This window comes from Bombyx mandarina, chromosome 11 (genome assembly GCF_030267445.1).
Source record: "Bombyx mandarina strain Sakado chromosome 11, ASM3026744v2".
Classification (NCBI taxonomy): domain Eukaryota; kingdom Metazoa; phylum Arthropoda; class Insecta; order Lepidoptera; family Bombycidae; genus Bombyx; species Bombyx mandarina.
Window position 1 is genome coordinate 2,893,351 of NC_143218.1, and position 18,254 is coordinate 2,911,604.

The following is an 18,254-nucleotide window of genomic DNA, read 5'->3' on the forward strand; positions in this document are numbered from 1 at the left end:
AAAAAAAAAAAAAAAGTAGGGATGAGAATTAATAATGTTAATTTTAAATGCCCAGCGAAGCGGACGGATACTGCTAGTATATAATAATATATAATACAAAAAATTCCTCCTCATCCTAGCGTCGTTTCCTCACTGCTGAGTGTCGTGACCATTATGTTTAGACAGGATTTTAATTTTTTATTATGTCTTTCCAGCGTTTCCAATCATTGGCCGCGCGAAGGGCTTCATGAAATCAGGCTGCGCCCGCGTGATCCCTTTATCTCGGCCTTAACGATATCTTTAATATAGTATTTTAAAGTTAGGTATACTAGTGGTCTCCCGGTAGTCGAAATTCGACTATAATTAATTGAAATCGTAAGTTTGTATACCATTATGATTCTATTGTCAAAGACTATTATACTTCTATAATCACAGATTTCGCCAAGACTACACTTTAGACAAAAAAGGTATTAATAAAGACGAACATTATTTAATCTATTCTCAATTTGACCACTAACTTTAAGCAATAAGAAAAGTTTGACAACAGTCAAATAGTATGCATGCGTGTGTGTGTGCGTGTCAAATACATGGTAGTGTATGTAATGTTCTTTTTATTGATTTAATGTATTTTAAATGCATAATTTACAAAATATATTAGCATTCTGCACTCCTTATCTATATTCTCTATAAGTGTGGAAAATTTTATACTCCTCCGTCCGCGCAATTTTCGTAAAAAGGGGTACAAAGTTTTTGCTTCACGTATTAATCACGTAATAATATATAAAGACCAAACAAGTTTTAATTACTTCAGTGCGCCACGTAGGACACCGGTGATCTGCACGGCAGTCAACGTGTCAAAAACATCACAGACAGGAAATAATCGGGGGTCATATAAAAAAAATACGGGATTATCTTTATCGGTAGAGATAATATCCGCGAAATCAGCATCTTTCAAATACAAACTTTAAGCCTTATAGGTTAAAATGTATTACTCGATGTAGCTGTAACAGACTTCTGTGACTAGACGACTAGCATTCACAAAATTATTACAACGATAATTTAATCTATTGTTAATAATAAACACTGTTTGAAATGAGTAGATGGATTTATCTACCTTTATAACCTTTTGGGCTTTTTTTTACCTATCTAGCCAAGTGCCTTGAGAGGGTATTTCAGTGTAACCTTAACTAGTAGGTGAGCTGACGGTGCTCAAACCTGACGACGATGCTAACACGAACCCTAGCAAGAGCCGTGCTTCGCAGAATCTACCACCGGATCGGAAACGCGACCCACTGAGAAGATCCGGCGAGAAACTCAGTGGGCTGTGTCTGAGAGTTATATAAAAAAAAAAAAAACTGCGATGCACTACTCTTGCTAGGGCTAGTGTTAGCAACGTCCTCAGGTTAAAGCCCCGTGAGCTCACCCGGTGAATCTAGTATGACCCCTCAAAGTTACTAGAAGAGCCAGGCGAAAAAAACAACAAAAAAAAAGGTGGGTACATAGAAAAATGAGTAATCGCATAATCAATCACCGAAAGGCCGCATTAAACAGTAAGTACCTACTCGTAATAAAATATTAAAAAATTCCAACATTACAATATATAGAGTTCCACATTAACACGTCAATGATATCATCGTATGACCGGATCGGACTAAAATTCGACCCGGCGAGCCCAGAGCGTGTTTGAGTGACCTCATACATACATTTTTACGACAGACCTATTATACTTCGACGGACCTGAAGCTACTCTCATGACAAGCACTAGGATTGAAACAGGGAACTTGGATAAGAGAAATAGCGACATGGATAACATCAGTGGCAACCAATTTATCAGATTTGAAAGAGAAAAACACAAAATATAGTAACCGGCAAACTTCTTGAGCAAATGACCTTGACTGCGCAGAACCGAATTTTAGATCACTTTGGTGGTGAGGGTGAGGCGCGACGGCAGGGGAAATCGTATCGAGCGCTTTATTGGTAGATCAGTCGAACCTTGCGCCCCGCACCGCGCCCTCATTCCGCTTGCTCACAAAAGTACGCTTGCGTACAGTGGAAAGTCTATCGTTATTAATCGTTAAGTTATTTGTTATAATTACTTGTGGACTTTGTTGCCATTGCTATTTGTTGAGTGTTTGTTGATTTTTTATAAAACATACACTATGCCGCGACAAACTGGTGTAGTATTCAAAAGAAAGGGTAGAAAAATTGTGTACGACGTATATTGCTTCATTATAAAACAGGGGAAGAATGATATGGAAAAATTAAAACAGACTTCGGAAGTAACAAAACCATCAGTGAGTACTGTTAGGTGCATTATTAAGGAAGCTAAAGGCTCTGGCTTGCTCGCCGTGTTTCGGACTCCGGGTAAGAAAAGATCAGGGAAGAAGAAAGTTACCGGAATGGATAGTTTCGTTCAATCTGTAATAAAAAGATGTAATCATAATAACTACATAACAAGCAGCGAAACTCCGTACCGTAGAAAGGCTTCGAAAAATTTAAAGAAGATATAAATTTTAATGGCTCGAAATGAAGCTTACGACGTATTATGAAAGAGCTAGGCTTCAGATGGAAAAAAAAGAACAGAAAATAATGGGAAGCTGGTAATTGAAAAAAGTAACATTCGATTACTACGAATCGAATATCTTCAAAAAATAATTAATTATAGACAAAAAAGAAGACCGAATCGACCGAGTTGTAAACTAGGCCGATGAGCCCTATGTCGACTAATCACGATGATAGCGACTCGGGTGATGAAAACAGTGATGATGATGATGGTCAAGATTATGATAACGAAAAAAAAATTACAAATACCAGCTTCGCTTCAACTGAACCAAGACCTGGCAACAGCTCTAGTTTTGACTTAATAGAAGGAATATCTATTTTACCCCAAGATTAAATTATTACAATTATTAACCTATATGTTTTGTTGATGTTTTAATAAATATATAAATAAATACATATGTTGATTTTACTAATTTAATAGCATTATGACGCAGAGTAAGTAATGTTTTTGCACGTGAGTGTACCATGCGCGAACTTACCCCCACTACGTCAACAAATGCTCAAGAAGTTTGAAGGTTGAAAGCGAGCAAATTAATTTGAAGATATGGAGAGAGCTGATTGATAATTTAATTAATTTTTAAAAAAACATGTGTGCAATTCACACGTGGTACAAGTGAAACCTTCAAAAATGTTGGCCTCAAGATAATGAGACTAATCAAAATTTTCGGGAAATGGATAATTGTAGGTTTTAGTAATGTGATAGTGATACAAAGTTTGATAATTATTTTATTGTACACTAGCTGACCCGGCAGACTTCGTGATGCCTCAATCGATAAATAATAGACCTAAACTTTTGTATAAAACAGACTTAAAACAAACAAAAGTATTCCGTCCGACGGGGGACACATCAAAGGAAAAACAAAATTGTTATTTTTATTCAATTCCGAGAATTTTCATATTTATCTACCTTTTAAACCTTATCTGGACTTCCACAAATAATTCAAGACCAAAATTAGCCAAATCGGTCCAGGCGTTCTCGAGTTTTAGCGAGACTAACGAACAGCAATTCATTTTTATATATATATAGATTTCATTCGTATATCTTACATAGATTTATTCAGAATGTATTAAGTACGAATATAAGCGTACGAAGCAGAGCACAAAGAGAACCACTAACTGTTTAATGCTTCCCATCTCATTTTCTCCCACGTTAAATCTTATGAATTTATGTCTCTGTCTCTTTTTACTGTCGCTTTTTCGTTTCATCGACTTTCGAATCACAACGATGCTAAAGAAGTTTTCACTTCAAAATGCTCAAACTTTAATCGTGAAGATGGTTGCTTATCTAACTTCCGATACCCTTATATTGTGAAGCTGGAAACCCAAGTCAAACTTCCATAACTACGCTGTTTGAAAGGAAAAGCAAAAAAAAAAACTTTTTAGGTCGTCCCGGCCTAAAGGATAAGACGCCCGGTGCATTCGTATCGAGCGACCCAACTGTGCCATGGTTCTTTCTAATGAAATACAAATTTCTAATGAAGCACTGCTCTTTACGGGGCCAGTGTTAGCAACACTCCCGGTTTGAGCCCCGTGAGCTCACCTACACGTCAAGTAGAAGCTGAAATAGCCTCTCAAGACTATCAGCATAGGTAGGAGAAAAAAAAGCTACTGTTGTGCTATGAGCTATATACTATTATATTATAGCTTAGTCTGAAAGCAGCTTAAATCATATCACAGTTATTCCAGTCTTGTTTTACGCCTACCCGCGTTTGGCTCCGAAATGCAATTAGCCGCGCCGACCAAGTCTCTTAGCTCTAACTCGCTTAGAACTAGAAAGCCACCGGTGCGTCAGTACTTGGCAGGCGTCCACGCGGAGAGCACGATTATTAACGTGTTATTTATGTTTCGGGAGAACTTGTTTGTCCCGCAGAAAGAAAGGAGCTATTCAAACGAGAGATGACGAGATTACCTGGACCGTAAAACTGCGATACTTTAAGACAAATATTATTTTATTGTATGGAAACTAGCGACATTTTGTGGCGCACGCCCCTAAACTTATATATTTTCAAAGTTAAGGCATTCGATTATTGTATAACTAACTAAAGAAAAGAAAAAAATACTAGTCTTTATTTGATTAAATTTTATCAATTTGTGTTTTCTGAAAATTTACAAAATTCTTCATTAAAAATAAAATATAGGATAGTTAATGTTACTGCCATCTACAGGAGCAATGAGAAACTAATCGAAGCGAAGCCATCTAGTGACCGACGCCCGTAAACATTTTCCCATCCGTTCGCTTCGAGACCGGTGTGCTTCGAGCGAGTTTTTTAATGTTCTCGATAACGATAATTTTTTTTTCCTACCTAAGCTTGAGATGCTATGTCAGCGTAACTTAACAAGTAGGTGAGCTCACGGGGCTCAAACCTGACGACGTTGCTAACACTAACCCTAGCAAGAGCAGTGCTTCGCAGAATCTACCACCGGATCGGAAACGCGACCCACTGAGAAGATCCGGCGAGAAACTCAGTGGGCTGTGTCTGTGGGTTAATTTACTCGCCGAGCCCTTCGTCACAAGCGACGGGTTCGACGAGAACGATGACACCGGTGCTTGAGGTACCTAAAAGCACCGTTAGTGGATCGGGAGGATCCGAAATGACGTATTTAGGGCGTCGTCGACTGTTTACCATTCGGTCCGCAGGATCGGGAATGACCTTCAGCTATTTGAATGGAATAAACTTAATTGAAGTTCAATTAAAAACATGGAACTGTTGATGCTGATACCGAATAAAACGAACCTTTAATTAAAACGTTAAATATCGCGTGTTAAGCGAAATGTCGCTTCAACCAAATAACCTTACACCACACCCCTCGATATATTAGCCCCGATGAAAAACGCGTGTCTAAATCGTAAAAATAATTCTGATTGTGTCTACGGCCGAAGAAAAAAAAACATTTAGATGAGCCAACAAACATAATCACGTCATAATTCTTTAGAAACGCAAGTGTCGACCTGTATTAGTCACTCTATCTATAACTATAGATACATAAATAATTTCGATTCACCAACACGCCAATGTTGGTTACGTTGGATTGGCTTTGTTTGACGTAATCCTCGCATCTTTTTGTATCAAAATCTCATCTAATCTTTGCGTAACTATGATGGGTCATTAGTGAGCGCGCACGTTTGTACCGGCATCTTGTGGGGGAGACCCGAAATTCTCGCATTTAATTCAAAAGTCTTTATGGAATGGAATGGGTCTTTAGGGAAACCATATTAGAAGTTTTTAATTTTATTAAGTAATCTTTTTTATTGCACAGATGGATGGATGAGCTCACGGCCCACCTGCTGTTAAGTAGTTACCGGAGCCCATAGACATCTACGACGTAAATGCCGCCACCCAAAACGAGATATGAGTTCTTAGGTCTCAGTTCCTACAGTAAGTACAACGGCTGTCCCGTCCTTCAAACCGAATCGCATTACTGCTTCACGGAAAAAATAGGCATGGCGGTGGTACCTACCCTTGCGAACTCACAAGATGTCCTCCTACCAGCAATAAAACAGAAACAGAGTTTAACAGAAGTTTTTTTTCCTACCCATGCTGATAGCCTTGAGCTAATTCAGCTTCGCCCTGACATATAGGTGAGCTCACGGGGCTCAAACCTGACAACGTTGCTAACACGAACCTTAGCAAGAGCCATGCTTCGCAGAATCTACCACCGGATCGGGAACGCGACCCACTGAGAAGTTCTGTGGTTCTGGTGGTCTGTGGATCTGTGTCTATGGGTTAATTTACTCGTCGAGCCCTTCGTCGCAAGCGACGGGTTCGACGAGAACGATGACCGGGTTTAACAGAAATCACAAACATCCCAATATATAGACCAATATTGGCCCAATAATTTTGCGGCAGCACGTCCAACATCGATTCCGGAACAGACAGCGCGACGCTGGCACAACAATTTGTCATAATAATTACTTTTAATTGGCCACGTTATTACCTACGCGCAGACGATTAATACGCAAGTTGGTTCTCATTAAAAGTTCATTACAATGGTATTTTAAGTATGTTTTATACGTGAATTGCTTATTCTTATTTATGTGTAAAGAAGTAATTTTTTTAATAATTATTATTATATTAACTTGTGTATTTGTATGTACTAGAGGTCCCGCAGTAGTCGAAATTCGACTATAATTAATTGGAATTGAAGTTTGTACACTATTATGATTGTATTTTATACTTCTATATCTATATCTATATAATATTATATAATTATAAAGAGGAAAGATTTGTTTGTTTGTTTGTTTCGAATAGGCTCCTAAACTACTGGACCGATTTGAAAAATTCTTTTGCCATTAGAAGCCGACATTGTCCCTGATGAACATAGGCTACTTTTTTTTTTTTTTTTTGGTTTCATGTGTGTTTTAATGTTTCCGAAGCGAAGCGAGGGCGGGTCGCTAGTACTTCTATAATCACAGATTTCGCCAATACTACACTATAGATAAATATTATTAAAGACAAACAATATTTAATCTATTCTCAATTTGACCACAGACTTTAAGCAATAACAAAAGTTTGACAATAAACAAAGAGTTTAAGTGTGTGTGTGTGTGTCAAATACATGGTAGTGTGTGTGTGTGTGTGTAATGTTCTTTTTATTGATTTAATGTATTTTTAATGCATAATTTACAAAATATATTAGCATTCTGCACCCCTTCTCTATATTCTCTATAAGTGTGGAAAATTTCATACTCCTCCGTCCGCACAATTTTCCTAAAAAGGGGCACAAAGTTTTTGCTTCACGTATTATTAATATATAGATATTTACGGATATATGTATGTATGTTTATGTGTATGTATGTGTATATTATGTATGTACCTAGCCTCACTCACATGTAGTCCTATAACCAGTGTGATTAGCTCATCATCAACTAAGCCTCCGATTTAATTTTTAAAAGGAATCTCTGTGCAAACGCTTCGTAAGATCTTTGCACTGTGTCTTTCTTATAATGTGATATCGTGTGATAACAGTTCTTTATCGTGTTTTCAAATATGTCATTGTTGTCGGGTTTCAAGGTTAAAGGTCACGTGGGAGAGTCGTTGTCTTCGAACGAAGACCTGAAAGTCTACTGGGTGACCCATTGCTGGGTGTTCAGGACCCTTCTACTGTTTAGTGGTAACTGGGGCTCATTGACGCAGAGCAGAACGCAAGACTGCTTGTCTTCAGATAGACGCCTTTCCAACAATGAGGTTATATCTAAATAGGGCCCTCACAGAAAATTTAATATGCATAAATAGGGCGAGGCCACTAAATACCTTTTTTAGTGCATATTTTTAGCTTCAGTGTCACTAGTAAAAAAAAACAGAGAGCCCGATTTGTTTTAACGTGTCACTAATAAAATAAAAAGAGTATGTAATCTATACATATAAAAATGAATTGCTGTTCGTTAGTCTCGCTAAAACTCGAGAACGGCTGGACCGATTTGGCTAATTTTGGTATCGGATTATTTGTGGAAGTCCAGAGAAGGTTTAAAAGGTGAGAAAATATAAAAAAAGCTCGGAATTATATAAAACAATTTTTTTTTTCCATTGATGTCTCCCCGCTCGGACGGATTCCTTTTCTTTGTTTTAAGTTTATTTTAAACAAAAGTTTAGGTATTTTATTTATCGATTGAGGCACTACGAAGTTTGCCGGGTCAGCTAGTACATAAATATAAACCTTGAGAAGTGAGTGATTATGGTCGAATTTCGATATATCCGGTGAACAGAAATAATAATGAATTTATCTGTCGGAGAAGCCACAATTATTAACACCATCGTCAGACACCATAGGGGCGAATAGGGTGATCGAGCTTAGAGAAATATTGAGTACACCAATCACTTTTGCTGTCTTAGAACAATTTAGAAATCTCTTGACGTTAGCAAACGAATGACAGTTCTTAGGACTACCATCTAATAGAACTAATATCTCAAGGTGTGTGGCACATTTAAGTTTTAGATGTCTCTATGCTCCAGTAACCACTCAACACCAGGTGGGCTGTGAGCTCGTCCACACATCTAAGCAATAAAAATCTATACATATAATTAAATTAGAGTGTCTGTTTGTAATATTGAAATAACCGCTTTTTACTACATGCATATGAATAGATAATAATATACGGTACATACACCAAAATAGTCATTTTTTTACAATTTTTGTCTGTCTGTCTGTTTGTTCCGGCTAATCTCTGGAACAGCTGGACTGATTTTGATGAGACTTTCACTAATAGGTAGCTGATGATATAAGGAGTAACTAGGACTACTTTTTTTAGACTAGCTTCGCCCCGCGGCGTCACCCGCAGTTATTGTTTTACCGTACCGCGCGCAACATGGCGGGCTTCGCCTATCAATAATAAAATTTAATGTTTCCGAAGCGAAGCGAAGGCGGGTCGCTGGTAAATAAATACAATTTTACAGTTTTCGTGTTAACGGACGAATGAAGTTTCATCGTCATCTATCATGTAAATTTGTATATTGTGCGAACTACCGTCTTTTTTATTAGTACATATATATAAGTTTGTAATTTTTTTAAGAGATTCAAACAGAACGTACTAACAATATCTTGAGGTCTGACAGTTGGATTTGGGTTTTCATCTTCACGACAAGAGGATCTCTAGTGTTTGATAAGCGTCATCTTCTTTCACATCTTGACATCGCAAGTCTTTTGTTTCAATAGGTCGGATCTGTGTCTGTTTGTGTACGAGAAGAGCTCGGGATCAGTACAGAGCTGCAGAGGACTGTGTCTATAGTAACTAGTCAGGTCATAAGTATTGTCACACAATAAAAACTTTTCTTTTAGAATGCTGGCCACAAAAAAGTTTATTGAATTCGAATTTCGAATTGTTCATGAAAATAAAAATGTATACTTTTAGAATTTTACTCATTTTTAAATATGGAGTGGACGCTTAAAGAAGACCGTGTTGCAGTTATTGCGTTGCATCGTTGCGGTTACGCGCCAATTAAAATTTTTAACATACTGAAAATTTTGAATATAACCAAAAGATTCGTTTATCGTACCATCAAACGATACAATGAAGACTCTAGTGTAGATGACAGGTCAAGAAGTGGTCGCCCTCGGTCTGTTAGGACTCCGGCAGTGATAAAAGCTGTGAAGGCGCGAATTCAAAGAAATCCCAAACGTAAGCAGAAACTGTTGGCCCTTCAGATGGGGTTAAGCAGAACCACGGTGAAAAGGGTGTTAAATGAAGACTTAGGGCTTCGGGCATATCGAAGAAAAACAGGACATCGTTTGAATGCTCGTCTAATGGACCTGAGACTGAAGAGATGCCGCGCTTTGTTGAAGCGGTACGCGGGAAAAAAATATCGGGAAATTCTTTTTTCGGATGAAAAAATTTTTACCGTAGAAGAGAGCTACAACAAACAAAATGATAAGGTGTACGCACACAGTAGTGAAGAAGCGAGCAACCGTATTCCGCGTGTCCAACGAGGTCATTTTCCATCCTCGCTCATGGTATTGTTGGGAGTTTCTTATTGGGGCTTAACAGAGGTACATTTTTGTGAGAAAGGTGTAAAAACGAATGCAGTTGTGTATCAAAATACAGTCCTGACGAACCTTGTGGAACCTGTTTCTCATACCATGTTCAATAACAGGCACTGGGTATTCCAACAAGATTCGGCGCCAGCTCATAGAGCGAAGAGCACACAAGACTGGCTGGCGGCGCGTGAAATCGACTTCATCCGGCACGAAGACTGGCCCTCCTCCAGTCCAGATTTGAATCCGTTAGATTACAATATATGGCAACACTTGGAGGAAAAGGCGTGCTCAAAGCCTCATCCCAATTTGGAGTCACTCAAGACATCCTTGATTAAGGCAGCCGCCGATATTGACATGGACCTCGTTCGTGCTGCGATAGATGACTGGCCGCGCAGATAGAAGGCCTGTATTCAAAATCACGGAGGTCATTTTGAATAAACTTTAGTGTCATAAGAATCTATGTTTTGTTAAGTTCATTTTGGTATATGAATGGTTACATAATGAATAAACTTGTTTCAATTATTTTACATTAAACATGTGACAGAATTTATGACCTGACTAGGTAGTGTAGTATAGGACTCTCGGCTGGATGTAGGTTGGATCTTTGGTCTGTTTGTGTACGAGAAGAGCTCGGGATCAGTACAGAGCTGCAGAGGACTGTGTCTATAGTAGTGTAGTATAAGACTCTCGGCTGGATGTAGTCGGATCTGTGTCTGTTTGTGCACGAGAAGAGCTAAGAATCAGTGCTAGCTAGTCAACGTAAAAAACATTCTCCAACCAAACATGTTTTTTTTCCTCTTTTCTTTCCTAAACGCATGAATCTTGAACAAAATAGCTCTCGTGAACAAAAATAGCTTGATTATAAGCACGTTATTTTCACGTGGTCGTACAAATCTTGGCAACGTGAATCTGTTCAGGTGAGAAATGTGTAACGTGGTGTTTATAATGTTTAAATGAGGTAATTATTCGTTCGACTCTAATAATGAGTTGCATATTAAATAGGGATGAACCTCTTCACATTATAAGTGGTCGCCCAATAATCGAAATTCGACTATAATTAATTTAAATTATAAGATTACAAAATTATTAATGGTTCTATTGTCAGACTATATAATACTTCTGTAATCACAGATTTTGCCAAGGCTGCACTATAGACAAATAATATTAATCTATTCTATTTATTTATTTATTTTTCCTACCTATGCTGATAGCCTTGAGAGGCTATTTCAGCTTCACCCTAACGTGTGTAGGTGAGCTCTCGGGGCTCAAACCGGAGTGTTGCTAACACTGACCCTAGCAAGAGCAGTGCTTCGCAGAATCTACCACCGGATCGGAAACGCGACCCACTGAGAAGATCCGGCGAGAAACTCAATAGGCTGTGTCTATGGGTTAATTCGCTCGTCGAGCCCTTCGTCGCAAGCGACGGCTTCGACGAGGACGGTGACCGGTGCTTGTGGTGCCTAAAAGCACCGTTAATGGATCAGGAAGATCCGTAATGACGTGCGTTTCTCAATTTGACCACAGACTTTATACAAAAAACCAAAGAGTGTATATCCGTGTGTGTCAAATACATGGTAGTGTGTGTAATGTTTTTTATTTATTTATTTTATGCAAAATTAAAAAACAATATCAGCATTCTGCGCTCCTTCTCTATATTCTCTATCAGTGTCGGAAATAGCATAATCCTCCGTTCACGTAAATTTCGTAAAAAGGCGTACAAAGCTTTTGCTTCACGTATTAATATATATACATCGCAGAGTTTAAGAGGCGAAAATCTTTGATCAGTGCGTTTTGCCTATAATGGCATAAGGCAATGTGTTTATTTAGATTTGATCTTATCAGAAGACTCAAGGTCACCCCAAAGAGTAATGGAGCGGGCAGTGCTTGAAGTTTCGCTGTGAGATCGAATCAGGAATGAAAAGATTTGCAAGAGAATCAATGCTTAAGGATTGGGACGTTGAAGTGGCAGTGAGCACGGCACATTTCTCGTAGAACAGATTGACGCTGGGGCCGAAAAGCTCTCGCTTGGGGGCCGCAAAACTCCCGAGTGGCAACTGCGTACCGGAAGACCTAGCGTGGGTAGTGACCTCCCACAAGGTAGACCGACGACCTGTTGAAGGTCGCGGGAATGCGCTGGATGAAACCAGCACAGCACAGCAATTTTTTTATTTATTGGTTATATGGATGGACGAGCTCACAGCCGACCTGGTGTTAAGTGATTACTGGAGCCCATAGACATCCACAACGTAAATGCGCCACCCACCTTGAGATGTAAGTTCTAATTCACGCAGGAACAGGAGGGGTGGTGGTACATACCCGTGCGGAATCACAAGAGGTCTTACCACCAGTAATATTTGTTATATTATTATCATTCTCTCAAACATCACGTCATATGACACAACAGCTTAAAAGACACACTGTTCTGTAGACCATGACTCATAACACTATGAGCAAATGGTTATTTTAGGCAAAGACGTATAAAAGTTTTTTGAACCGAAAATTTCAGTATAAAAACAATGTTGGTATAATATGTACATATTTTTTTTTTTTACTGAATCTCCAATATCACCACCCACCTGACGCTAAGCGTTTAACGTAGCTGAAGAGACGACGAGGTCATGAGGTCCTGACACACCAAACTGGCACCTGACACATCCTTGGCGACAGAAACACTTGGGATTGGTCGTGTTTTTTTTTTTTTTTTTTTTTTTTTTATTGCTTAGATGCGTGGACGAGCTCACAGCCCACCTGGTGTTAAGTGGTTACTGGAGCCCATAGACATCTACAACGTAAATGCGCCACCCACCTTGAGATATAAGTTCTAAGGTCTCAATTATAGTTACAACGGCTGCCCCACCCTTCAAACCGAAACGCATTACTGCTTCACGGCAGAAATAGGCAGGGTGGTGGTACCTACCCGTGCGGACTCACAAGAGGTCCTACCACCAGTAATTACGCAAATTATAATTTTGCGGGTTTCATTTCTATTACACGATGTTATTCCTTCACCGTGGAAATCAATCGTGAACATTTGTTGAGTACGTATTTCATTACAAAAATTGGTACCCGCCAGCGGGATTCGAACACCGATGCATCGCTAAACACGAATGTACCGGACGTCTTATCCGTTAGGCCACGACGACTTCTAGGGCGGCGTGGCGTGTAGCGGGTGGCGGGTAGCCATCATACAACGCAAGATATTTGACAGATGCCTGAATCTCGCTTACGACATTTTCAAGATAAGCTTGCTTAAATATATAAAAGTTCCGAACAACAACATTTGGACCGTCGGTCTACATAACTAGTGGTCCCGCAGTAGTCGAAATTCCACTATAATTTATTGAAATTTTAAGTTTGAACATTATTATGGTTATATTGTCCAAGACTATTATTATACTTCTATAATCACAGATTACGCCAAGATTACACTATAGACACAAATAACATTAAAGATAAACAATATTAATCTATTAACAATTTGACCACAGACTAAGTAATAACAAAAGTTTGACAATAAACAAGGAGTATGTGTGTTGTGTCAAATACATGGTAGTGTGTGTAATGTTTTGTTTATTGATTTAATGTATTATTAATGCATCATTACATAAAAAATTAGTATTCTGCACTCCTCTATATTCTCTATAAGTGTGGGAAATTTCATACTCCTCCGTCCGCGCAATTTTCATAAAAAGGGGTACAATGTTTTTGCTTCACGTACATACTACATATTAATATTAAATATAATAAATCGTTGCATTCAAGAGGACATCACGATGACTTCAAAGAGCGGCAATAAGGACGATGCGAGCGAGATTCAGGCGTCTGTCAAATATATCTTGCGTTGTATGATGGCTACAACGCCACAGCGGTGCGATGCCCGGTCATCATTCTCGTCGAACTCGTCGCTTACGACGAAGGGTTCGACGAGTAAATTAACCTACAGACATAGCCCACTGAGTTTCTCGCCGGTTCTTCTCAGTGAGTCGCGTTTCCGATCCGGCGGTAGATTCTGCGAAGCACTGCTCTTGCTAGGGCTAATGTTAGCAACACTCCGGTTTGAACCCGTGAGCTCACCTACACGTCAAGGAGAAGCTGAAATAACCTCTCAAAGCTATCAGCATAGGTAGGAAAAAAAGCGGTGCGTACACATTCGTCGATAAGTCAATTTTACTTTTTAAACATAAAAAAACACACCTAAACGGCAAACCTGGCGATGCCGGATCAGGAACATCATTCTCCTGCCCTTCTCCTAGTCATCTGGGGTCAGCGCAACATGTTTTCTCCTTCCATACTCTTCTATACTACCATTTCTTCGCTCACTCCCCTCTTACACATAACGTCTTTCACGCAATCCACCCGTTTTTTCTTAGGTCTAAATCTTCCTTTAAAACCTTTCATATTCGATACCGGTCAGGATATTAGAGCGAATTAATAACAACTAGAGGTCCCGCAGTAGTCGAAATTCGACTATAATTAATTGGAATTATAAGTTTGTACACTATTATGATTTTATATTATACTTCTATAATCACAAATTTCGCCAAGACTACACTATAAAAAACATTAACAAAGACAAACAATATTTAATCTCAATTTGACAACAGACGTCAAGAACAAAATTTGACAATAAATAATAGTATGCATACGTGTGTGCGTCAAATACATGGTATGTAGTGTGTGTAATGTTTTCTTTATTGATTTAATGTACCTTTTATGCATTATTTTAAAAATAATATTAGCATTGTGCACTTCTTCTCTATATTCTCTGTAAGTGTGGAAAATTTCATACTCCTCCGTCCGAACAATTTTCGTAAAAAGGGATACAAAGTTTTTGCTTCACGTATTAATTAATAACAATTATTGCATCGTCATCACTATCCACAATTCTGTTTGAATACGTCGCCTCTCGCTAACTGATAAGAGCATCTCTCTGTCTGATAACATTGTTTATGTAATGCGGTGATTCTGTATCATTCTGTGTGATATAGGCCTATTAGATACGGCCGGTCTGACCGTGCGGTAGCTTTTTTTAAAATTGCATACATGGGTGGACGAGCTCACAGCCCCAGACAATAGACATCTGCAACGTAGATGCCGCTACCCACCTTGAGATTTGAGTTCTTTTTTATTTATTTATTGCTTAGGTGGGTGGACGAGCCCATAGCCCACCCGGTGTCAAGTGGCTACTGGAGCCCATAGATATCCACAACGCAAATGCGCCACCCACCACGAGATACAAGTTCTAAAGTCTCAGTATAGTTACAACGGCTGCCCCGGCCTTCAAACCGAAACGCATTACTGCTTCACGGCAGAAATAGGCAGGGTGGTGGTACCCACCCGCGCGGACTCACAAGACGTCCTACCACCAGTAATACTACATTATTTAATTTTCACAATTTATTTATCTTAACCTAGGGATGTTCGATGTTGGAAAATTTAATCAATGATGGCATCGATAATGACATCGATAGCAGGACATCGATTCCCGATGTTCATTAAGCACAAAATATCGATGTCAGCCAACATCGATGTTTTTTGCAAACATTGATCAATTATTAACACAACCATAAAATCACAACGTTTTTCTATAATTCAACAAAATTAATAATAAATTAAAGATATCAGGGCATAGGTACACGTTATAAGTTCCAATACTTTTTGTCAATTGACTGTAAAAATAATAACTTTAAAGCGCGGAGCCATTCAACCTATTGCGTTGATATAGGATTGAACCAGACAGCAGAATTTAGATATGTGTCCGTGACATCGATGTTTTACATTTAAATATCGATTAGCATCGAACATCGATGATAATCGAGCATCCCTATCTTAACCTTAATTCCCTTGTCATTCTTAGGTTTGTTTCATAATTATATATAAACTCAATTTTATTTCTGTTCACCCGATATATCGAAATTCAACCATAATCACTCACTTCTCATGGTTTATATTTATGTATTAAATACTCTTTTTATTTTATTACTGACATGTTGATACAAACGTGGCTCTCTTTTTTTCTTTTTTAATTAGTGACACTAAAGCTAAAAAAGGCCACTACAAAGTAAAAAAATAGTACTTAATAGCCTTGCCCTATGTAAGCATATTTAATTTTCTATGTGTAACATATTGAAGGGTACAAGGCTATTTGGTTTGAGCGACATTTAAGCAACTTTACAGGGGAGCCATTTAAAGTTTAAAATATGGAAAAAAATATCATAACATAAAACATCTTCAGCCATTCGAATGGAGTAAACTTAATTGATGTTCAATGAAAAACATTGAACTGTTGATGCTAATACCAAATAAAACGCACCTTTAATTACAAAAGATAAATGCCACATAAAATCCTTTCACCCCTTGACATGTATTCTTTTTTTTTAGGTAAAACATAACATTTTAAAATTGGCAACATCAAGTTTTAAGAGTTTAATTCTTGCTTATAACTCATTGACACCTGTGACAAAATTCAAATGTTAGTACTCATATTTCTTTTGTCCTATTTATAATTAATATCAATTAGTACCAAGGTCATTTACTGTTACCGGTGATAGGACCTCTTGTGAGTCCGCACGGATAGGTACCACCACCCTGCCTATTTCTGCCGTGAAGCAGTAATGCGTTTCGGTTGGAAGGGTGGGGTAGCCGTTGTAACTATACTGAGACCTTAGAACTTATATCTCAATGTGGGTGGCGCATTTACGTTGTAGATGTCTATGGGCTCCAGAAACCACTTAGCACCAGGTGGGCTGTGAACTCGTCCATCCATCTAAGCAATAAAAAAAATTAAAAAAAAAAAATTTGGAGTTCACAGTTCACTGAACTTACTAAGATTTTTAATATTGGATAATTCCATTGCGTGTTGTCATTTTAATCTTCTAGTAGAACCAACATTCAAATAAATTATTACAACAAAAAAACGATGTATATAAATCAATGGATGGAGTGATCTTTTTAAAGTGCTAGTTTTAGATCAGGATAGTGAAGATATAGACTACTTTTTATTCCAAAAAAAACCTCTCACTCTCATGAGAAATCACACTGACACTTTTCCTTGGCCGGGAGAAGCTGCAGGTAAAAGCTGTTATCTATATATTAATATGTGTATCAAAAATTTTGGCTCCTTTTTAAGAAAATTGCACGGATAGAGGAGTATGAAAATTCTCACTTATAGAGATTAAAGAGAAGGGATGCAGAATGTTAATATTTTTTAAATTACACATAAAAAATACATTAAATCAATAAATAAATAAGAACATTACACACACTACCATGTATTTGACACACACGCGCATTTATACTCTTTTGTTATTGTTTAGTCACTGGCCAAATCGGGAATAAATTAATATTGTTTGTCTTTCATATTATTTACCTATAGTATATAATATAGTCTTGGCGAAATCTGTGATTATAGAAGTATTATAGTCTTTAACAACAGAACCTTAATAATATTCAAACTTATAATTTCAATTAATGATAGTCAAATTTCGACTATTGGGGGACCACTAGCTATAATAAACATGAAACAAAAACTGACTTTTTTTTTGAAGGGCAGGTATACTTGGAAACTTCTAGGGCACTTAGATAGGCAATATTACAAATAGAATACTTTTGGACACCCATCAAACAAAACCCACTTTTTACTGGTGGTAGGACCTCTTGTGAGTCCGCGCGGGAAGGTACCACCACCCTGCCTATTTCTGCCGTGAAGCAGTAATGCGTTTCGGTTTGAAGGGTGGGGCAGCCGTTGTAACTATACTATCTTAGAACGTATATCTCAAGGTGGGTGGCGTATTTACCTTGTAGATATCCATGGGCTGCAGTAACCACTTAACACCAGATGGGCTATGAACTCGTCCACCCATCTAACCAATAAAAAAAAAACTCACCTAGACAGTAACATACATTGGCTTAACTTTTTCTAAGGTCAATAAGGTTTCAATTTTTTATCTCACGGTCTACCCAGTACCGAGTAGTTGCCGGAACCCATAGACATAGTAAAGTGTCTGCCACCAACCACCAGGTAGTATGGTCAAATACACAAATTCATTCTTTTTTGTTAATTCGATTGAGTTCAAATACAACAGCTTTTCTTGGTGTGATATGTATAGAAGACTTCTTGGGCCATCAAAGTAAAGGAAACATTTAAAAGAGATTGTTTTTATTTATTGCCATTATCGGCTGACAAGTTGGTCTAGCTCACACAATCCCAGAGGCAAAGCCAACATCCAATGGCCTTTTAAAGG

The 18,254-nt window shown here is 38.2% G+C and overlaps 1 protein-coding gene across 1 annotated transcript in view; it reads right to left on the bottom strand.

The window, feature by feature from the left end:
• The window catches only part of LOC114241726 (uncharacterized), a 37,394-nt gene that overhangs the window by 17,956 nt on the left and 1,184 nt on the right, over positions 1 to 18,254 (bottom strand). The gene's annotated exons all lie outside the window — the stretch shown is intronic.